This window comes from Canis lupus, chromosome 1 (assembly GCF_048164855.1).
Source record: "Canis lupus baileyi chromosome 1, mCanLup2.hap1, whole genome shotgun sequence".
Classification (NCBI taxonomy): domain Eukaryota; kingdom Metazoa; phylum Chordata; class Mammalia; order Carnivora; family Canidae; genus Canis; species Canis lupus.
Genome location: NC_132838.1, coordinates 78,452,337 through 78,475,903, shown reverse-complemented (window position 1 = coordinate 78,475,903; position 23,567 = coordinate 78,452,337). Strand labels below are relative to the sequence as shown.

At 37.6% G+C, this 23,567-nt stretch overlaps 1 protein-coding gene and 1 long non-coding RNA gene across 5 annotated transcripts in view; both read left to right on the top strand.

Moving 5' to 3' along the window:
* Positions 1-23,567, top strand: part of LOC140638926 (spermatogenesis-associated protein 31D3-like) — a 189,900-nt gene that overhangs the window by 33,006 nt on the left and 133,327 nt on the right. The gene's annotated exons all lie outside the window — the stretch shown is intronic.
* On the top strand, positions 715-22,301 carry LOC140620323 (uncharacterized). The gene is made up of 3 exons (XR_012020109.1): positions 715-898; positions 2,794-2,905; positions 22,149-22,301. It is a non-coding gene; the product is annotated as an uncharacterized lncRNA (long non-coding RNA).

Below are 23,567 nucleotides of genomic sequence, written 5' to 3'. Positions count from 1 at the left end.
ATGAGGGACTTGAACTCACAATCCTGAGATCAAGACGTAAGCTGAAATCAAGTCAGATGCTTAACTGACTGAGCCACCCAGGTGCCCCTAAAATCTTCCATTTTGAAGCAGAAGAATGAACAGCTCAAAGGGAAGGATTCCAGGGCAAAAGAGAACTCCATGCAGTTCATAATGTGATTGAGAGAATGAAAATCAACCAACCAACAAACCAACGAGAAAACCTTGAGAATAAGATAAAGTATAGGGGATCCCTGGGTGGCTCAGCAGTTTAGCGCCTGCCCTCGGCCCAGGGCGTGATCCTGGAGTCCCGGGATTGAATCCCACATCAGGCTCCCTGCATGGAGCCTGCTTCTCCCTCTGCCTGTGTCTCTGCCTTTCTCTCTATATCTCTCATGAATAAATAAATAAATAAAATCTTAAAAAATAAAAGATAAAGTATACATTTATATATAAGAATATATATTTAAAATATATATCATAAATATATATTTATGATATATAGTCAATAAAAAAGATAGGCAGTTAAGACATCCAGAAAAATAAGAGGCTAATTAAGACTATTAGGATCCAATTTTGATGAATTATAATGTATAGAGTGTCAGAGAAAGACATGTAGTACATGGTGCTAAAACATTTTCCTTTGAAGTAGATGAGAGGTTATGACCATTGCCCTCATAGAAAAGGAAATAATCCTAACATGCTACTTAGCTTGGCAGTGCACAATATTGATATAGTCTTAATGTAAGTATTCTGATTGATTTTCAACTCTATAGTCACCCTAAGGACAAAGAAAGGAAGATCTTGGTTATGTTGCAAAGGAAAAAGGCAAACGCTAATCTTCATAATGTAAAAGTATACCTGACAGAAGATGGGAAGTGGAAAATGAAGGAAATAGAAGGTTAGTATCACTGATAACCCACAACTTCTATAATGGGAAGTCAAGATATGACTCAAGTTTTTAGAATGAGAAATTGAAGCATAGCATGGCATGTTATTTAAAGTTCACAGGGGTAACCAAAACAAAACTTAAAAATGATAATATAAATACCCCAAACTCAGCAGAGTTGGGAGGAAGAAGAAGATAATATAAATGAGCTAAATTCTTATTTCATAACTGGAGGCCATTTACAACCAAGAAATTGAAAAGAGGAATGATTTTTCCAAACATCCCATATATTCAAAGAATGCATAATTCATGAGTGGTTTCTCATAGTCATACATGTAAGATCCCAGGGCACAATCTCTGAGCACAGGTATCAGCAATCTCTTTAGCTTAAGGACACATTATAGTGCCGATGGTTTTGCAGCCATGGCATTTTTTCCCATTCCAATATTCATGCCCAATTATAAGATGATGTTTGCAAGCTTCAAGTTGTATCTGCTTTAATAGTCTTTTAAATATTCTCAGAATTACCTCTAATATTTCACAGAGTACTGTCTCCAAAATCGATTGGTAACTGGCCATGTGGCCTCCTTATAGTATTTTATTTCATTTAACTTTTGTTCCAAAAAGAAAATTTTCAGGATTGGTTTTTTGCTCCCAGTGAATGAAAGCTTAGATGGCTTTGTTACTGGATAAAAAAACCATTTTAAAATTATAACTCTAAAGATTAAAATAACATAAAAATCACTAGAATCACATGTAGTCATTCCTGTGCATTTAAATGACAGCATGGTTCACAAGCTACTGTTAAATGATGGCAGGTGCAAGTAAAAACTCTGCCATAACTTCCTAAGCAAGATCTGAAAACTTCGGTCACTTGACATGTGGAGTCAACTCAGTGCAGAGTTAATGAAATGAGCAAGGTAAGCCAGCTGCAAGAAGACAGGAGCCAATCACCAAGCTTGTCATATCCAAATCCCATTATCAAGGAGGGTGTAATTACAAGTGCCACTGTACCTCTGATTACTGGCTAAAGGGGCATGTCACATAGCCACACAGATAAAAACATACACACTGCCTGCTAGCTTTAAATTATGCAATTCTTGATTACTCTTGACAGGAGTTAAGCTATTTCAAATTTTGCACGAAACAAGTACTTACCCAATAGGCCAATTACACTATTTCAAATATTCATCATTCTAATTTATCTAAACTATAACCATATTGTAAAAGAGCAGTCAGTATTTAGTTCTTAAAATTGGGGGATGGGTTGGGGCTATTTACAACCAGAAGAACTAAAAGCAGACATGTTTAAAAACAGTGTTTACAGGAGGTGACTGGGTTAGGGAGGAATCATCAAACTCAGATTCCCTGGTTCCAAACATAGTCCTACTGAATCTGATCCCCTTTGCTGGGGCCAGAGGAATTGGCATTGGAGCTATTGGTTTAGGTACAGATCTTACTAAAAGGTTTGTTTGTTCATCCTCTTCAACTGTATTTCAGAATTGAGCTTCTTGTGAGACCATTACATGCTGTATTGCCTTCTGTGATGTTTACCATATCCTAGCATCCTTCCTTTTTATTTCTTTACCACCCAGATGGAAAAAAAAAAAGGACTTCACTATCTCTCTTTCTCTCTCTCTCTCTCTCTATATATATATATATATATACATATATATATATATATATGTATATATATATATATATGGTCTTATCTAGGGGAATAACAGTTCTTTTCAAGATCCTTTAAGCTGTGTCACCTCTTGAACATAGAACAGCTAAAAGAATCTGTTAAGTTTTAAAATTCATGACAGTGACTGGTTTCTTAATTATATAGGGACAAATATTTTGAGACTGTCTTTGTATCTTATTTTGGTGCTGATCATTTTTTCTCATTCCTGTGACTACAGTAATATTGATCTCAGCTTTACTTTGACCATTAATGAATTATGATGGCAATAAGCAGAGACACACACCTCCAGCCTCCTGGGAGCTTAATCTTCTGCTACAACGTTTGCATTTGTAAGTCAGCACCTGTGTAATCTATATTCTAACTATTTGTTATTTTCCTTTAATTACATATTGGTGGTGGTCCATTTCCAGCCTGAGAGCAACCAACTGGAGAATCTAAAAGATTATTAAAATATTGACTTTAAATTAGAAGGCTAAAAGGAAACACAGCTGGGTTTTTTCCTACCCATTCCAATATGATGACTCAGGGATAGTTATTCCCTTTCATGTCAAGGAAAGTTGGGTCTAAAAAATTAGTACAGAATTTTTATCTTTAAAAAATTTGAGGTATGATTAGTTTGGGGTATACAACATATTGATTCAACAATTCTACACGTTACTGTGCTCACCACAGTAAGTGTAGTCACCATCTATATACCATACAATGTTCTGGTAATGCTAGTATTTCTATTAGCATCAGCTTTACCTCATCTGGTAAACAACATTTTGTTCAGCCACTGATACATCTTAACATCCAATACTTCCTACTTGGTACAGATCGTTCACTCAGGTTGGAGTTTTGCATATTGTGGATGGCCAAGTCACTCCCAGAAATCTTTTCCTTTTAGCATTTTGGTAAACAATATTTTTATTTTGACATAATTTCAATTTTACATGAAAGTGTTAAGAATTGTGCAAGAAACCCCCTATGCCTTTTACTGAGATTCATATTTATTTATATCTTGCACCATTTACTATCTTTATGTGAATCTATTTTTACTGCAAACTCTTTTTCTTTCCTGAATCCTTTGAGAGTAAATTGGAGACATTATGCCCTTTTACCCTGAAATATTTGGGTATTTTCCTAAGGACAGCAGTCTTTTTAATAACCATGGTTGTTATCAAAATCAAGTGTCTTAACATTGATATAATATACACCACATTCCAAATTTAAATTCACATTTTCTCAATTGTCCCAGTAAATAATTTTAAGCTAATTTTTCCCCTAGACCAGGATCATGCATTTAACTGAGTTGTCATGTCTCCTTTGTTTCCTTTATTCTGAAAAGGTTTCTCAGCTTTTGTCTTAACTTGACATTAAAAAAATATATTTATTTTAGGAGAGAGAGGAAGTGTGTGCACATGTGAGCAGAGAGGGACAGAGGGGGAGGGAGAAGGAGAAAGAATCTGAAGAGGACTCCACACTGAGCATTGAGCCCCACATGGGGCTGGACCCTGCCACAAGATCATGTCCTGAGCTGAAATCAAGAGTCAGACACTTAACCAACTGAGCCACCCAGGAGTCCCTTAACTTGACATTTTTTAATTTAATTTAATTTTTTATTAAGTAAACTCTCCCCTCAATGTGGGGCTCCAGCTCATGACCCGGAGATCAAGAGTTGCATAGTCTACCAACTGAGCCAGCCAGGCACTCATTAAATTGACATTATTTATTTATTTTTTATTATTACTTTTAAGATTTTATTTATTTGAGAGAGAGAGAGAGCAAGCAGAGCTAGCAGAATGAGAGGGAGAAGCAGATGCCTCACGGAGCGCGTAGCCTGATGCGGGACTTGATCCCAGGACTCTGGGATCATGACCTGAGCCAAAGGCAGGCACTTAATTGAGCATCCCTAACTTGACAGTGTTTTAAAGAGGGCAGATCAATATTCTTGTTTGTTTGTTTGTTTGTTTGTTTGTTAATTTTGTGGAAGGGCGCCTCAATTCTGAGTTTAGCTGGAGTTTCCTTGTATTTAAACTTGGGATATATATTTGTTTGGCAGAGATACCATTAAGGTGATATGTCTTTGTTGATGTACAGTTGTTAGTGGCAGAGTTAAGGCAAAAACGTGGCCTTCCAATATGTGGTCCAATCTCTTTTCCCTACACAAAGCTCTTTCATCTAGAGGAGGAAAATCACATGCCAGTGGAGTGGGTTTTCCTAATGTCATATGCTGTATACAATCAGTTACCTCTGAGTGAAGATGTCCCTGGTTGACAGGAAGTAGACAACCCTCCCTACTCTGAAGATAAATATCCATCTTGATTCGATAGCTTTATAATTTGAACATCTATGTGAGTGAATATTTGGGTGAAAGGACCAGGTGATTAGACACTTAGTTGCTGATTTGCATGTTAAAATGATACTTTCATCCATAAGGAAATATTATTTATTTTTAAAAAAATATTTTATTTTTAAGTAATCTCTACACCCAACATGGGACCTGAACTCACAACCCTGAGATCAAGAGTCACACTTTTCACTGACTGACTCAGCCAACCACCCCAGGAAATATTATCTCTAACAAATGTATTAGTAAGTTTTCAACTATGATTCTTAAAACTGCCAGAAGTGTTTTTCTTGATTGACAGAATATAAAGGAACTTTTCCATTCTTATGAAATCATCCTTTTACTATCATAAAGTTTTTCTTTTTTTTATTTTTATTTTTATTTTTTATTTATTTATGATAGTCACAGAGAGAGAGAGAGAGGCAGAGACACAGGCAGAGGGAGAAGCAGGCTCCCTGCAGGGAGCCCTATGGGGGGGAGGGGGGGGACGACTTGATAACAGGTTCCATAATGACCTGAGCCAAAGGCAGATGCTCAACCACCGAGTCAGCCAGGCATCCCTATCATAAAGTTTTTCATTTCTCCAGTTAAAATTCATGTATTTTAAAGAAAAATAAGCTGTATTATAAATCATTATGTAGACATTATAAGTCATTTGAATACTACTATTTTCATCATGTTGTGATCTATTTAAACCCCTAGTTTTATTACAGTATAAGAATTAACAGCTGGCCAACTTGTCAAAGTACTTCAGGTTTTAAACTTTTAGCTTTTGTTTACATAAAATGTAAAACTGGAATAATTCTCTGAGTATTCTTGCAAGGCCAGTGCAAAATTCCTGTGTCTCTTTTGTCTTTCAAACAAAAATGAACTTTGTCTTCAATTAACCACTTCACTTTCTCCTGTGTAGTAAAGGTAGAAATAATATTTTTGAGAGGAAGATAGATTCAAAATGTATGTTAAATGTTAACACTTCCCCTTCTCACATCCTGAGATGACTTAAGAGGGGCGGGGACCCAGGCAGCATTCCCCGTAAAGTCCTTCTGAACTAGGTTTAAAATATTACCCATTTAAAATTTGGTCCAAATGTGGTTCTGTCCAGATTCCATTCACTTTTGGTAAGTGAGGGCTTGTTCTTGAAAGGGGCATTACTTTAGCCTTTTGTGGATTATTTTCTGAGATTTTTAGACTGTCCCGTTCCTTCCAGTTTTTTTTCTGTCATTATTCCCCTTTCTCTCATTTCGGGAGAGGGAAGGTTTTTTTTCCGTGTGTGTGTGTGTGTGTGTGTGTGTGTGTGTGTGTGTGTGTGTTTTCATGTAAAGGAAATACTAGACAGAATGAGTAAAAATTCAAACAATCACATATTATTACTGAGCCTGAAGTGAATTATATTAGCATCAGTATCTACTTTTTAAATAAATTATGGTCCATATATATGCCTTCCTATTATAATTTCTTTTTTTTAATAAATTTATTTTTTATTGGTGTTCAATCTACCAACATACAGAATAACACCGAGTGCTCATCCCGTCAAGTGCCCCCCTCGGTGCCCGTCACCCATTCACCCTCACCCCCCGCCCTCCTTCCCTTCCACCACCCCTAGTTCGCTTCCCAGAGTTAGGAGTCTTTATGTTCTGTCTCCCTTTCTGATATTTCCCACACATTTCTTCTCCCTTCCCTTATATTCCCTTTCACTATTATTTATATTCCCCAAATGAATGAGACCATATAATGTTTGTCCTTCTCCAAAGGACTTACTTCACTCAGTATAATACCCTCCAGTTCCATCCACATTGAAGCAAATGGTGGGTATTTGTCATTTCTAATGGCTGAGTAATATTCCATTGTATACATAGACCACATCTTCTTTATCCATTCATCTTTCGATGGACACCGAGGCTCGTGGATACTTAGATTCTAATCTAATTTGGATTTTTTTCCCCATCCAATAATTTATCATTGAATTTGTCAGGTTACTAAGTTAGTTTGTTATTTAATATGTTAGATATCCCCTCTTATTATTAATTTTCATCATCATAGGGCTATATGCATAATTATTCTGTTTCATGGAGAAATAGTTATTAAATGTTCAAAGGGTTCATGGATGTGTTTCAATTGTTTGTTTCTTTTTCTTTCCCTTTCCTTTCCTTTCTTTTTTTTTTTTTTAAGATTTTGTTTATTTATTCATGAGAGAGAGAGGCAGAGGGAGAAGCAGGCTCCATGCAGGGAGCCCGATGTGGGACTCCATCCCAGAACCCCAGGACCACGCCCTGAGCTGAAGTCAGGCACTAAACCACTGAGCCACCCAGGGATCCCTTCCCTTTCCTTTTCTATCTTGAAATTGTCTTTACCTTTTAAGCTAAGAGGCAGGTTTAGGAGGTAGACTTTATAAAATATTATGCCTGTCTCATAGGGCCTTTGGGAGAAGTAAATAGAATCATAGCTATAGGGGCTCTTAGCACAATGCATGACATCCAGTGTTTACTTTTACTTTTCTGTCCTTTCAGTAATCTTACTTCGGCAAGCTTGATAGATCATCAAAGTGCTATGCTGAGCAAAATTTTACTTTCATTAAGACGAAGGCATAGGAGTAACTAAGCCTGACTCTTAGGATTTCCACTTAATTACAATAGATGGTTAACAGTTTTCCCAAAGGTGGAAGAAAGTGTAGTGTAAAGGCCTTGGTCATAGGATGGAGGACTGAGGTTCTGTCACCAACTTGCCAGGTGACCTCAGTCATCTTGTTTTGGGCTGCAGTTTCTTCAACTGCTTGAGGATGTCAAACATACTGATTCATTCCCAGGGTACTTTTGGTTCTAAAACCTGACGGTTCTACTAATGCAGCATTTTTTATTCCCTCCTCTATCTCTGTCTACGTATGTGTGTATATTATCATTTAAGAGTTGCAGACACCATGCTTCACCCCTATGCAGTTTAACATGCATCTCCAAGAATTAGTATACTCTCATAAATAACCATAATACCATCATCACACCTAACTTAACTAAGCCCGCCAAATCATCACCAATCTTACAGAATTATATAATGTACATTCCATATTCAGATTTCCTTAATTATCCCACGAATGTCTTTCATTCCTTCCATCTCAAATCCCAGTTCAACAAAGTTCAAATTTTACATTTGGTCTTTAAGTCTGTGTTGTTCCTTTTAATATAGAACTGTTTCCCCACTTTTTTTTCTTCTTAAATAACGTTAACTTTTGGAAGAATCCAAGCTATTTATCTTGGATTATAATTTGTATATGATCATAATATATAAAATTCTGGATTTATCTGTTTCTCTGCCGTGTCATTTAACTTGTTTTCATATTCCAAGTATTTACTGTAATCTGGAAGTGAATCTAGAGGTTTTATTAGATTTATGTTACAAATTCTTGGGAAAGATATTTTCTGGATGAAGGTGTGCTATCTAGTTTAAATTTTCTGTGAGGGTAACTTACTACTTGTGATTCAGAAGTAGAAATAAATTTAAATGTATATTGCATGATATATCATTGAAATAAAGTGGAAAAAGCATGAGTTTTGCTAGGGGAAGCCTGGACTTGAATGTAGGTTCTGAACTCTCTTAACAGCTTGACCACAATGACTAACCTAGTGATTTGGTTCTCCACAAAAGGCCAGAGAAGACAAAATTACTCTGGGAACTCTCTTGAAATGTGCATGCTTGTCCTTCCATTCCACTCCTTAGCATTTTTTTTTTTAAAAGGGCTCGTTTTGACCACGCATCATTCTTGTCACCCTTCTCACCCCCACCCAGGGTTAAATGCCACCAGTTTTCTGTGCCAGGTGTCCTCATCGGAGAAATTTGAAAAATCTCTACCTTGGAGGATTGTTGTGAAAATTGAATATTAATGCACATGTAAAGTGCATAGTGCAGAGTCTGCTTAGTACATCACCACTGTTATTCCTACTGTTATGGTATTTGCCAAAATGAGAGAGAGAGAGAGAGAGAGAGAGAGAACTTGAAAGGAGAGAGGGCAGAAGAAAGAAGAGAGAAATATTCAGTTTCTAAATGGTTACTTCAAACAACTCTCCAGTGATGTTTTGTGCTTATGTTGTGACCTCAATAAATGTTCACCTGGGACAGTGCTATGACACAATAATCACTAACATTTTTGCAACCCTTTACAGTTTACAAAGCACATTCGCATTCATTATCATGTTTGATACACACCCTCTTTCAGGGAGATCTGATGTGTTTAATGCTCAGCCCAAGGACACAGTGTAATCAGTGGGGGAGCTCAAATTAGGAGTTCTGATTGCAGAACAGACTTCTTTTACTGAAAATGTGCAGCCTGGCACAGACACCAAATGTCTCCTTTCTAAATTCCTGACCGAGGGACTCTTTCCTTATGGTGTAGGTTACTGAAACACTTAGTTAAAGCTCTATTTCAGACTTGCAGCTCCTCAAGCTGCATTGGGTGACATTTCTTGTACTGTCATGTGTTGTCAGCCAGCCAGAAGGCTTCTGTTATTTCTTGCTCTCTGCTCTAACAGAGGGAAGTACTGGTTAATGGTAATGAACCTGAATTAACAGCGTCACATGCATATTAAAAATGCATTCAAATCCTCTAGTTGGACTAATTTCCTTGCTCAAACTGTATAGCGTGGGACAGAGTAAAGACACCCAAAGATTGGCCCTTGTTCTTTGAAGGAGTCAGATTTGGTATTTCTCAATGCTGACACTGAATTTTTTTGTTTGGTCATGTTTAGCTCTTTTTTGAGCAAAAACAGTATTGCTATTTTATTTTATTTTTTTAAAGATTTATTTATTTATTTATTTATTTATTTATTTATTTATTTATTTATGATAGACACAGAGATTGAGAGAGAGGCAGAGACACAGGAGGAGGGAGAAGCGGGCTCCATGCCGGGAGCCCAACATGGGACTCGATCCCGGGACTATAGGATCGCGCCCTGGGCCAAAGGCAAGCGCCAAACCACTGAGCCACCCAGGGATCCCCCAGTATTGCTATTTTAAACAAAAACAGACTATCTTTGGTTTAGTAACCTAGTAGTGTGGCGTAAATCATTTTAGAGGAAATAAGTAATTTTTTTATCATTTACTTCAAGGTCTTCTCTAGTTTCTTTTGTGATTTCTTCTTTGTACACGAGATACTTAGATCTGTATTTCTTAGTTTGCAAAATTTGTGACCAAAAAGTCATCTTTTTGGTAATGGTATCTGTCTGTATTTCTACTAACACTGATGTTTTAGTATAATTCTGGGATGTCTAGGGAGCAGATTTTCTTTTTTTCTTTTTTTTTTTTTTTAACGTAGGCTCTACACTAAGTATGGAACCCAATATGGGGCTTGGACTCATGATGCTGAGATCAAGATCTGAGCTAAGATCTAGAATCAGATGCTCAACCAACTGAGCCACCCAGGTACCCCCAGGGATTAGATTCTGTGTGATTTCAGTCAGGTGAAAGTTGCTAAAATGTGCTTTGCTATCCAGGTTATGTCAATTTTATAAATACTTCAGGTACATTTGAAAAAAAACATGTTTTCTAAAGTTGTTGCTGGGAATGTTACTTGTATGTCATTACATCAAGTTTTTTAATCTTGTTCAAGCCATCTGTATTTTTTACCCAACTTACTTATTTTGACTGTCCACTCTATTATTTACTGAGAGAGATTTAAGACATCTCTCTGAGTAAATAATAGATTTAAACATCTCTCACTAAATGTATGTATGGGTTCATTTCTTTCTTCAGTCTTTGCTGTATATATTTTGAGGCAAAGTTAAATTGGCTGAATACAAATTTAGAATCGATCTATCTTCTTTTCTCACAAGGAAGTGTTTCAATTCCTCTCTACCAGTGCTTTCTGTATAAAGTCTACTTTGATATTAATACAGCTCTACCATCTTTCTTTTGGTTGATATTTGCATTCTTTTGGTCTTCCTTTCTCTATCTAATTACTCTGAATCTTTTAAAATATTTTATGTGTCTCTAATATTCTGCTGTATTTCCCTTATGTATTTTTGCTGACCATTTAAATTATAGACATTGTGACTGTTCAAAGTAATATTCAGCACACATCCCTCCAGGTAACCCCCTAATATCATCTAGTACTCAACCAATACTCAAATACCACCAGTTACCCATAAGGTGATTTATTTGTCTATTTCTATCTACCTCCTATTTGTCAATATTATTTTATTTGGTTGAGGCCATTCTGTATAGAATTTTGCCTTTAGTGCAGGCAATTTTATATCATACTTTGTACCTTTTTATTTTTTAAAATTAATACGGTTATGATTTTTAATGGCTGCATAATGTGCTGTTAAGTGAATATACCGTGACTTTGTAGGCAGTCATCTTGTGGAATGTTTAGGGGTTTTTTTCCAGTTGTTTTTAATGGTTAATAACAATATTATAAATATTTTTGAAGAAATTTTAGTCTGTTTCATATTACCTCCTCATGATAGAGGCTGAAATTATTCTGAGATATTCTCATTATAGAGAAGTAAAATTTCTTTTTTTTTTTTTTTTTTTTTAAAGGTTTTATTTATTTATTAATGAGAGACACACAGAGAGAGAGAGAGAGGGGCAGAGAAACAGGCAGAGGGAGAAGCAGGCCCCATGCAGGGAGCCTGACGTGGGACTCGATCCCAGGTCTCCAGGATCACGCCCGGGGCTGAAGGTGGCGCTAAGCCGCTGAGCCACCTGGGCTGCCCGAGAAGTAAAATTTCTGAGTCTAAAAGCATAACCTCTTCTAAGGCTTTCCAGAAAAGTGTTCTAAATGTTAAAAATCCCAGTATGCCAAAGCTTGCTGCATTGGAGTGGATGTCCTCTTCAAAGGGGACACAGGATGAGAGATCTTATGGATATTTAGTTACCACTTATAGTGGATGCTTGGTTTTTATCCACCTGTTATAGAAGCTGACAGTGCCAGATACTTGCCTAGGCTCCTTTGAAGGGAGGACATTGGCATGTGACCTGGGATAGACCAATCAAATTGGCCCCTTCCACACTTTGAGGAAGAAGCTCTTTATGCAAAGAAGCAGGCACAATGGAGAATCCATCTGGAGGATGTGTGTAGTAGCAGTAGCTGTGAGCAAGGCAGCATCTGATGTACAGTTCTGAGATAGTAGTTTGAACGAGGAGGTCCAGCATGCTATGGCGTTGGCAGCAGTGTCTTTAGCAGAAGGACTCAGACATGATTTGAGCTCTGGTGCTGGACAATGTCTAGTGCCTCTCATTCTATACTATTTACTGAGTCTGGTTGACCAGTCTTCCCTGATCTATGTCAATTCCAATATCCTTTAATAAATTACTTTTCTATTAAAACCAACCAGATTTGGGTTCTACTGCATACAAAAAAAGGCACTTAACCATATTTCCATGCAAGGATTCTCCCCCTGTGTAGCAGGACCTATTTTAAATAGCAGGAGAATTGGCATGCCAAGGGTGAACTGGGACAGTAAAGAGGGCTCAACAAGGTAACCTGTCAGGACTAGGAGTTGGGAACATCTGGTTGAATGAACTGGGGGCAGTATTGGAAGCTGAAGTTGAGAGCAGCTTCTTAAGAAGGTGATTTTGATCATTCTTGGACTATGGATCTGGTTGTCAGCAGAGTGATTCAGGAGTCCAGCCCTTGGAAATGTGACTCTAGAAACCAGGTGTGAGAAGGTGACTGAAGGTTCAGCCTCTGATGTCTGGTGAGCCAAGCAACCTTGGTTGGGACCGACTGTGGATCTGAGGCTATAGGTGGGATAGAAGGGCAGTAGCTGATGATGTTGTGTAGACTTGAAGTAGAAGACTACAATCATCACAGAAGGTCATGCAGCCACTTTTGGAAATTCTCTTTGGCAATTTCTTCAGAACCAGTTTTCAAGTAATATTACCAAAGCAGCCTCATTACATATGAGGCTGGCTTTGTGTCTGATCAAAACTTGTGTTGCCCCAGCTGGATCACCTTTGCCATGGGGTTGTAGATGTAGGCCATTTAAAAAATGTAGAGAACATAGGTTGTAACCACTGGGGATATTTAAAAGGCAATCTTTAGAATAACTATTTATTTAGCCTTAATATGTTTCCAAAGTTATCCCAGTGCTTCGCATCAACTGTCTTCTTTAAATCTCTCAACTATCCTGAAAGGTAGGAATTAGTAACCCTGTTTTACAGATGAAAGCACAGGCAGAGAAGTTGATTACCAGATTAGACAGCAAATGAGTGGTAAAGAGAGAATTCAAACCCAGATCTGGTTCACTATAAGGAACATGTTCTTTCTTTAGGCAGCATGTAAGGAGGGTCCAGAAAGACTTCAAGCAATTTTAGCCTTACTGTTGTCTCCTCAGGAAACTCCTTTAAAAGGAATAGCATACATCTGACTCTATAAATTTGGGATTTTAAAAATCACCATTAACATAGATGGAAGGCCAATTGCAAAACAACTAATAGGACCTTGCCCAAATATCGTGAAATCTTTGATTCAGAGTTTAAAAACAGTAAAAAAGTAATAAACAGTAGATATGAATACAACTTAAGTAATAAAACATTTTCACTCATTTTCATACTCAGCAAAAGTTGTTTTCTTTTAAAGATTTTGTTTTTAAGCAATCTCTACACTTAATGTAGGGCTCAAACCCACAACTCCCAAGATCAAGAGTCACACACTCTACTAACTGAGCCAGTCAGGCACCCCCCTTCTAATACAATGACACATTGTAAAATTTGTCTAACTTGTGTGACTCTGAATGAAGATTGTCTCTGCATGGGCATGCGTTTTTCTGCCAAGGTACAGAAGAACAAGTACACTTGTGAAGGAGTTCTTTTCTGGGCTTTTCTTTCCACAGTTCTTAATATAAATTTGTTACCACACACACACATAGTAGCTAGAACTTTAACACTATAGACTTCATTTGGCTAACAGCAGGTATGCCTGCAGATGGATACTAATAATGCCTATGTGAAAGCAGAAAGAAGGAGGACAGTCACTTAATTGCCATGCTTTTACATTTCCTTCTCTGTTGTGTAGGAGATTTGGGTGGTGAAGATTTCAGAATTAAAAAAAATAATAATAGTTTGCCACATGGGCAGCAACAGGTGGTAGAGCAGTGCCTTTCCTTCTTGGCAGGATTAGTCCCATAGACTCATTCACTATGGGATTGTCTCTATGTCCTTAGGAGCCACTTGGGGGCCTGGGATTGCTAGGCTGATCAAGTCTTTATTTCTCAATGCTTACCTGGGGTGGTACTGTCTCCTTTTTACCTCTTAATCATGGACATGGGGCAGATGTTTGATAGTGGTGCTCTATTGTCTTAAGATTTCCTTCAAAAAAACCAACCCAAACAAAAAACTTTTGTGCTTCCCAAATCCATCCCCTGAGGGGAGAATCAAAAGCTGTTGTGAACCAGAGGGGCATTGATGTCTCTGCTCTCCTGTGAATGTGGGTTTGGTGATGTCAGACAGGAAGGAGCTAAGCATCTTCCATGCTGTTCCTTTCCTGCCACACTAATTTCAGACATCCCAGCTTACAGCCAGACCGTCCTAGGCTGCCCCTGCACAGCAAGCAAAATAAACCTGTTCTGTAAAAATCTCTCCTTTGATTTGTCCCAGCCTTGGACTCTGCTTAGTTAGGGGCACTGATCATGAGGCGTGTCATCTTGGGCTATCCTGGTGGGGTGAGGAGTAGACCACCCATGGCTTCCCAGCTGCACTACCTGTGGAGCAAAAGACTTTTAAAAATACAATAATAATAATAATAATAATAATAATAATAATAATAATAAAAAGAACAAAAGGGAGAAGACCTCTTTGAAAATCCTTATTGTTTCCTACTGTCTCCTACAGTGATTGCCTTTTCGTTAGTCTTGGCCTGACAATGTGGAAATTTTCCTTTCACCTTGATATATCTGCCTAACCCTTGAGGTTAAACTTGTGGTAGGCTGTCTATCAAGGTTGGCTAAAACAAAGTTGTAACTGGGAATCACCACCTAGTCCTTTAGTGGTTACACAGTTTCATATTCATCCTTCCCAAAGTAAGACAATATATTGTTATATTATTCAAGATCCCCTTGGTTACCGACAACCAAAATCCAAATTGAATTTATTTAGGAAAAGGGAGGAATTTATTAGGAGAGTATTAGGATATTTTAAGTAACCAAAGATGGGGTTAGAGGTCAGTCTATGGGAAAGACAAGGAAACAGCCAGAAATTTAACACAAAGTAAAATAAAACTGGACACAGGAAGCAAACTATTAGTATTCATTTTCTCTGCCTTCATCTGGGCTCTTCCTGGTTGTTCAGGTCATTCTCTCATTGTAGTTACTGACTTTCACATACTGTGATTAAAATGCCAAAGAAGGACTGACTTTATTTCTGAATTCCAGACAGAAAAGCCTTGTGGAAGGCCCTGATTATCTTGGCCTTAGGCAGGGGCCCAAGCCTGGCTTAATCAATTGTGCCAATGGCCTGGGGCCAGCTGAATCCCTTTGAAACACATACGTGATGTGGAATGGAGCCGTTCTAAGAAGGGAGTTTTCTTGGAAAGAAGAAGGGGTTCTAGTCAAACAAAATAGCAGATACGCACTATAAATATAGGTAACGTACTTTCACATAGACCTGAGTAATGGTTCTTTCTGGTTTTGGCCATTTGGCAGCCAGACTTTTGATAAAAGTCAGAAATCAATATAAAATGTATATATGGCAAGAACTATGTGATTCATTCATTCATTCATTTTAACTTAGGACTACAAAGGAGACAAAATATATTAAGAATAGCTGAATCCACATTCTAGAAAAAATGAAATACATAGAAGTCTATACTCCTATTTACACATATCATTGTGGAAGAACACTGTAGTGAGTTCTTATATATTCACCTCCTTCTGAGAGCAGTGACCACTGCAAAATTGTGTAGCTAAGGGAATTTTCTATGCTTGTTTGGACTGGATTCTCTTCTGCATGCTTTCCATTGTTTTTGTCTTATCTGGTTTGGTCTAAGCTAAGGTGTCCACTTTTTATCTTGGAGTTCTTACCTCTGCTTATTGCCTCTGCTAATCTACTGGAATGGCTGTGTTCACTGTGGCCTCCTGACCTGAGTGAATTCTGTAGGCACTCTCTTGGGTGGCTCTCTCTCCAGTTGTTCATGGTGGGTGGAATGTTCGAAGCTGTACACCGCCCCCTCACCACTAACCCGGCAGGATGAACCTCCTTCTGACTTGTCTGAAGAGCACATAGGGAGATCGTTCCCTTACTAAACACCATCGTGTTATCTTATGTAAGATCATGAAACACTCCTTCTCTCCACCATCCATCTTACCTGACTCCCTGACACAAATCTAGATATTACTGTTCATTAATTCATGCCTAACATGCACTGGCTTATACTGTTATTGAATGTCTAAAAATAGGCACAGAGCCTGGAAGTGAGAAGTGAAAATTGCAAAATGGTTGGCTGGAAAAAAATTATGAGACACATAGGCCTTTTGATATTTTTCCCTGTGGTTATCTTTTACAGGTTAAATAAGATTAATATTCTCAGTGAGCCAAGGGCAATTAGCCGCTTTAGATGTTTTATTTCTTCTTAGCCTGTTCCCAGATCTGTTTTATTTATTTAATTCAACAGGGCATTGCCTTGATTAGGGTCATTCAGATAAAATGCTTTGCTTTACATGTTTGCAATCATGTTTGCATGTTTGTGTTTCTAAAGTTTTGCATTTCAAATCAGGCAGCTAGGTTCAGCAAATCTACTTCCATGTTCATATGGCAAACCATATTAAAACAAACCCCAAAAATGGTCTTTAGAAGTGAAGGCATTTTCTCTTTATAGGAAGAATTTGAGGGGAGAGATAGAGGTTTGGTTTTATTTTAAAAACAGTGTAATTGAGGAGTCCAAGAGTCTGAGACAGTAGAGCATGCAATTCTCGATCTTGGGGTTGTGAGTTCAAACCCCATATTGGATTTAAAGATTACTTAAAAATAAAAAATCTTTAAAAAAAACATCATAATTGAGTATACAATTTAAATGCAAAATTTTGGGATAGTGAAATTATGGAAACAGCCCAAATGTCTATTGACTGGTGAATGGATATGGAAGATACGGTATAGATACGCAATGGAATATTACTTAGCCATAAAAAAGAATGAACTCTTGCCATTTGCAGCAAGCTAGAGAGTATCTTGCTAAATGCAATAAGCCAGAGAAAGACAAATACCATATGATTTCATTCGTATGTGGAATTTAGGAAACAAAACAAATGAGCAAAGGGGGTATAAAACCGAGAAGGAGAGAGAGGCAAACCAAATAGCAGACTCTTAAGTATAGAGAATAAACTAACTGGTGGTTACCAGAGGGGAGTTGGGTGCGGGGATGGGTAAAATAGGTGATGAGGATGAAGGAGTATACTTGTCATGATGAGTACCAGGTTTTGTATAGAAGTGTTGAATCACTGTATTGTACACCTGAAACTAATATTACATTGTATGTTAACTAACTGTAATTTGAGTAAAACCCTTAAAAATTGTAGGCTAGTGTTTTTCTAATTGTATTAATAAACTGAACATTGACGGGGCAAAGAAAAATTGCAATATTCCCATCCCTGATGGTTACTGAACAATAGACCTTTCTGTTTTTTTTTTTAATTCTAGCTTTCCTAGGATGGGACACCCCCTTAAGGATTAGCATATTGCTTACTTTCACCCTCCATTTTCTGAGAAACCTGGCTAAGGCATCTTCTCACAGACGACAAAGATGATTCCACAAATAATTTGATTACTATGGTTTTATTTAATCTTTCTAACAAGTCTATAAGGTAAATACCCTAGGCCCACTTGCTACCAATGTCAGGGCTGGGTTGTGTATCAACAGGTTTTGATTTCAAGTTAATGACCTTTCTCACTTTATTCATATTTCTCAAATTAAGGTCTTAAGATCCTTGAAAGTCTGCAGTTGTATTCTTCAGCGGTGTCTATTTCTCTGTGAGAATTTAATTTTGTGTTTCCATTTTGATGATAATCAACATATTTTGGTTCCTTTGGATGAGCAGCTGAACAGAGAGCTGCTGCATGCTTTCAGGGCCTGCATTTTTGTCTGTGTTTAGGATTTTGTGGTGCCAAGGAGTGCTACTTTAATTGTCAGAGACACATGATTTGTGAAAAAAAAAAAAAAAAAAAGAACACACAGGTAGTTAAAATGTGAATGTTCTCACTAAGTGAAGGCCAAATGACTTTATCACAAGATGTATGAAGGAAGGTTTTATGTAACTTAAATAGAGACAAGAAGTAGAAGTATTGAGTCATTGTACGGTATGTAGTCAGCACACTGGACTCAGAAGAGCCTGCATACTGGCCATATTCAGGTTGTAGGGTGGAGTGGACATCTGTCCCTGTCCCATTAAATTAAAATCATTCATATGGGGGTGCCTGGATGGCTCAGTCAGTTAAGATTCTGCCTTCAGCTGAAGTCATAATCCTGGGGTCCTGGGATTGAGCCCAGTGTCGGGTACTCTGCTCAGTGGGGAGCCTACTTCTCCCTCTTGCCCTGCTAGTTGCTCTCCCTGCTTATGCTCTCTCTTTCTGTTAAATAAATAAATAAAATCTTTAAAAAAATAATGAAATCATTCATATGAATTTTATGAGTTATGCATTTGTTGATCTGCAACTTTGTTTTAATTTTATTGTTGTATGTTATCTGCATGCAAAAATCCTTTATCACTATGTAAGATTATCTTGTGATTTATTTGTTTCTTTGCCTCTTGTCTGTTTTTTTGTTTTTTTGTTTTTGTTTTTTTTACATTAGGATATAAACTGGAGAGCAAAGGCCTTACTTGTCTAAATCACTCTTTCACAGGACAGGTGAAGCTTTGGGAATGGAAAGAATCTAAGGAGATCTTGTAGACCAAATTCATAAGAGGGTCCAGGATGTAAGGCTAAGAAAGTTAAGTATTTAAGAGGTGAATAATAGAGGGTGCATTGGCAACGGAGACTAAAGGAGCATCTAGGCAGAATGAAGAAGCAGAGTATCATGGAAAGCAATGGAAGACAATGTTCCAAAAAGGAGGTCAGAGTTAGGTGTATAAGCTGCTGTCTAGGAGATAAATATAGTAACTGTCCATCAACTGTAGTGACTTGGAGGATGTTGGTCACCTATGGGGAAGTACATTTCATTGGATTGATGGGATGGAAACCAGACTGGAGTGGACAGAAGCATGAGAGATGGAGAAGTTGAGGCAGTAAGGGTAAATAGCTCAACTCTTTTATGAAATTTGGCAGTGGGAGATCCAAGGATATGGCTAGTGTTGGACATGGGACCAAGAGAGGAATTTTCTTTAAATGGGAGGTTGTTGAGCTTATGAGCTGAGGCTGGAAAATTAACTGGAGTTGAAGTAGATGATGTTGCCAAGTCTGTGAGAGGCGGGGGATGTAGAATCAGAAGACAGGATGTGGTGGCTGATACTGAGTAGGGTACCACTTCCACTAATAGGAGGAAAGGCAGGATATTTACTCAGTACCTGCTGTTGGCAAACAACAAGGAACACAGTCCTCATCCTTGAAAAGCTGCAATCCAGTTGGAGGGGCAAGATTTTGCAACAGAATAGAATAGAATAACTCCATCTGTGATCAGGCTACAGGCAATGAGTGCTGTAGCGTTTCAGAGGAGATCAAGGAAGTTTTCATGAGAAGTGGCATTTGATTTGGAACTTGAAAGCAGGGTAGGATTTTCCTACCTGGAGATATAAGTGGTAAGAGAAAATAAAGGAGAAGAAGAGCCCATTTCATGTAGAGGGACTGGCATGAACAAAGTATTGAAGTGCTATACTTCAATGAGTTGTTCCTTCAGCAAAGAAACAGGGACTTCTTTTTTATTTTTATTTTTATTTTTTTGGAACTGTACTCTGATGGAACACAGCAATTTAGAGGAAAAAAAGAGACCTTAGAGATTATCCTGTCTAGTGTCCTTATTTTTCTAGGTATTGAAAATTGAGGTCCAGAGAAATGGAAATGACTATTGAAAGTCACGAAACTCAGAGGCTTTGTTTGGACTCTGGTTCACAATTGTAGCATCCACAATAACATCACATGTGTTATAAGAATAAAATACGTTCAATAAAACTGATTTTAATTGAATCATATCAGAGGTGCAAAGGAGTAAAGATCAAAAGACATTTAAGATGTTTGTTTTTAAAGAAACATAATTACATGGCCAACATGATTATATTCTAACCAAGTTTTGCTATGGAGACATTTCACTGCAAACTGCAATGAAGAGATAAGGGTAAATTTTTTTTTTTTAAGATTTTATTTATTCATGAGAGACACAGAGAGAGAGGCAGAGACACAGGCAGAGGGAGAAGCAGGCTCCATGCAGGGAGCCTGACGTGGGACTCGATCCTGGGTCTCCAGATCACACCCTGGGCTGAAGGTGGCACTAAACCGCTGAGCCACCTGGGCTGCCCAGGGTAAATTATTAAGAGATTAACTGATGATTTCCTGCAATTCGCTGGACTTGTCTTATACTTGTTTCCTGTGCCTTGGCCATTTTGAACCCCAACTGGCCTAAAGTGAATTTTTTTAAAGAGATTTTATTTATTCGTGACAGTGAGAGAGAGAGAGAGAAGCAGGCTCCATGAAGGGAGCCCAAAGTGGGACTCAGTCCCGGGTCTCCAGGATCACACCCTGGGCTGAAGGCGGTGCTAAACCACTGGGCCACTGGGGCTGCCCGCCTAAATGAATTTGAAGAAAAATGCATGTCAACTGAAAGTATATATTTAAAATAGAAGAGGAGAAGGAAATAGTAGTTTCCTATAGCAGCTATGACAAATTACCACACACTTAGTGGCTAAAAACAACCCAAGTATATTATCTTACAGTTCTCAAGGTCAGAAGTCCAACACAAGTCTCACTTGGCTAAAATCAAGGTATTGGCAGAACTATATTCCTTTCTGGAGACTCTAAAGGAGTATGTATTTCCTGCCTTTTTTTTTTTTTTTTTTAGCATCTAGAGGCCACTCGTGTTCTCTGGTGTGTGGCCTCCTTCCTCTGTATTCAAAGCCAGCAACATTAAGCCTCTCTGAACTCTTTCTGTTGTCACTAGAGAACTTGACTTCCCTCTGGGCACAGCCAGAAAAGAGGGTCTTTGCTTTTAAGGACCCATGTAATTGAATTGGTCTCACCTAGTTAATTTAGGATTATAGCTTTATCTCAAGATCCTGAACCTTTTATTGTTTGTTGGTTTGTTTTTGTGTTTATTTTTTAAATATTTTATTTAAATTCAGTTTGCCAACATATAACACCAGGTGCTCATCCCATCAAGTACCCTCCTCATTGCCCATCACCCAGTTATCCCATCCCCCTACCTTTCTCCCCTTCTGCAACCCTTTGTTTCCCAGATTGAGGAGTCTTTCCTGGTTTGTCTAAGATCCTGAACCTTCCTCACATCTGGAATGTCCCTTTGCCATATAAAGTACCAAAGTCATAGGTCCAGGATTAGGACATGGGCATATTTGGGGAAAGGGGCATTATTTTGCTTACCATGAAGAAGGAGGAGGCAAAGAAATACTACGGATTATTAGGGAGATGATGTACAGGCAATTAAGGAAGAAAATGAGCATCAAGAGCTAGTATAAATTCACTGAATCAGAGCAAATATTTTCTTATTTGGTAGAGTTACTGGGCAGATAGATGTGGAAAATGTCAGGAACAAATTTGTCAGCCTGATTTTTCCCTTAAGACGTTTTTGTGGAAAGATGAAGGAATGTGTGTAAGATGTCAATGCAGTAAGCTCTCTCCACAATTCATTAAACAACTGATGAAAAGTGGAAATAGATATAAACCTGAATGAAGGCCTCCTGATGTGTCACAGGGCTTTTTGTCCTTGGTCCTTCTTAGTCATAGCATTATCAGTGACTTGGATGAGGACTTAAAGCTCAGGCTTGTCAAATCTGCAGGTGATACAACAGGATTAAAAAGTTAGAGAATATCTTAATAAACTGGGAAGATAGTAGGAAAACGCATGAACTGTGAATAATGTGAAATCTTAAATTTCAGGGAGAAAAACAGTTAAATATAGGATGGATGGTACTAGATTTGGTCAGTAAAAAAAAAAAAAAGAGATAACAGTATATGTGTGTGAAAGTAGAGGTACTATTAATGGCATCAATTAACGATTTTTAAGCCTCTGCTATGTATTGGATACTGTGCTAAGGGCTTTACATATGTCATCTATTTTCACCCTCCAAATTCATATGAAAATAATGATTATATCTGTCTTACAGATGAATTTACAGTTTAGAGATGTGAATAACTTTCCCAAGATTACAAAATTATCTGTCAATACAAATTCAGTTCCGACGCCAAAACCCATTCACACATAACAGAATCACAGAAGTATTTTCAAAAAGTTGAGGCATTGTAAAAGAAAGAAAGAAAGAAAGAAAGAAAGAAAGAAAGAAAGAAAGAAAGAAAGAAAGAAAGAAAGAAAGAAAGAAAGAAGAAAGAAAGAAAAAAGAAAGAAAGAAGAAAGAAAGAAAGAAAGAAAGAAAGAAAGAAAGAAAGAAAGAAAGAAAGAAAGAAAGAAAAAGGAAAGGAAGAAGAAAGGAAAGAAAGAGAGAAAGAGAGAAAGAAAGAAAGGAGAAAAGAAAGGAAAAGAAGAAAAGAAAAGAAAAGAGAAAAGAAAGAAAAGAAAAGAAAAGAAAGAAAAGAAAAGAAAAGAAAAGAAAAGAAAAGAAAAGAAAAGAAAAGTTGAGGCATTGTATTAGTAAAAACATGGTGCCCAGGTCAATATAGAACACATGTTGGGTGTATCTTCCAGTCTGGGATCTTCACAGTAAGAGGAGATTTGACAGACTTGAATTTGCAAAGAGGAGTATGGCCAGGGTCATGAATGGTTTGGACACCAAGTCATATAAGGAGTGATGGAATAAACATGGCATATTTTGCCTCAAAAAGACTTGGGTTGGAATGGATGGCAGAGAAGTATAATCACTTCTGAAAAATATTTGAAAACAAAAGAGTTTTCTCTTCTGGAACCCCATGAGGGCAGGTTTTGGTTCAAGACAAATCAATGGTAAGGATTTATGTCATGAAGCCAGCATTCAAGGACAGGCTTAGTATGGAAGTTGAAACCAAAGTACTTTTCATCTTTGGGGTTAAATAATGCTTAGCAGGGATAGGTGCTTAATTTGTGTCTGTTGAATGAGTGACTTTGCCAGGGATATCATATAAGAAATTAGTGAAGTGAGAAGCAAGTCAGAAGAGTTGGACTCTAGAGTCACTTGGAAGTCTGGAATTTTTTTTTATTTGATTTAGATGTTGACTTGAGATAAAGCAGGGCAAATGACCTGCAGCCCTGGGCCTGCTTTCTTAACCTAAATGTAAGTCAGTGCAAAGTTCTGATGGCCTGATTAACTCTAAGTTCTAATGACCTCAATATCAACATCAGAAGTATTTCATATTTGTATCACTAATAGGTCTCTTTCTAAACATGTTGACATTTTAATTGTTCTTGAGTGGCCTCCATTATTTTTTCCTTGCATTTTGGCAGCATTAGATAAATCATAGAAAAAAAAATTAAATTTGCAATCTAGCCACTTTCAGTAAACAAGCTGGCAATATAAGAGTCCTTAGGGGTTGTAGCCATGATAGTAGCTGCCTTGAGTCAAGTGGAATTTGTTTACAGGGTTCGTTTAGAAAGT